The sequence below is a fragment of the Seriola lalandi genome, unplaced genomic scaffold (assembly GCF_002814215.2).
Source record: "Seriola lalandi dorsalis isolate HSWRI2012SDOR001 ecotype SW California unplaced genomic scaffold, Sedor1 jcf7180002054702, whole genome shotgun sequence".
Taxonomy (NCBI): Eukaryota; Metazoa; Chordata; class Actinopteri; order Carangiformes; family Carangidae; genus Seriola; species Seriola lalandi.
In genome coordinates, this window is record NW_019525255.1 from 32,011 (window position 1) to 32,887 (window position 877).

Here is an 877-nt window from a genome sequence, read left to right on the forward strand (position 1 = left end):
GGGGGGGGGGGGGGGGGGTGTTGTTTTGCCTTGCTCCTGCTTCTCTTTTCTAAAAGTGACCGCAGGTTCAGGTTCAGGTTCAGGTTCAGGTTCGCAGTGTGTTTAAACTGCTAAATGATTGCTGTGTGAAGAGGGGGGGGGGGGTCCTTCAGACGGGCAAGAAGGAGTTAATGACATTCAAAAGGAAAGCATGCAGGCTCCACTCACAAGAGGTGGAGTTTGGACCTGACCTGTCTTGTGAGGTCACAGTTATCCAGAGCTCAGGTGTAATGCACTTGGGAACCTGTCCAGACTGCCCAGCTGTGCTGAACTTTGACCCCCCCGGGGAGAGATAACGGCTCTGTCTGTTAGAGGCGGCTCTCACCGGGCAGCCTGTCGTCCGACATCTCTCTCTCTCTCAGCAGGAAGCGAAGCGGACGTGATAAGAGTCGGTCAGCTGTCTGATACTTTCACTTGTTGGGAGCGGAGCCGTCCCGGACAGTGCTTCGGACCTCTAATCCAGACCTTCAAAAACCAACGACAATCTCCAGAAGAGCTTCGCAGAAAACTTTGGACAGGATCAGCATGTTGAGTAAAGACCTTCCAGACATTGAGGTAAACTACTGTGTCTCGTTTTACTTTCTTTCTCTGCAGCTTCCTTTATTTTCTGTTGGTTAACGCACCATGAATCCCAATGTCAAGTTGTTATGAGGCAAATCACCTTTTGTTTTGGGTGTTTTTCGCCTCCTTTTTCATTCTGTAATATTGACGGGACATAATGATATTGAATGATAACATTTCATTGATCATATTGATGGTTATTGATCATTGACTAAAGTTCACGGTCAGTGTCCTTTAATAATTACCACCAGTCCAGCTCCGGCTCAGTAGCCCCCTT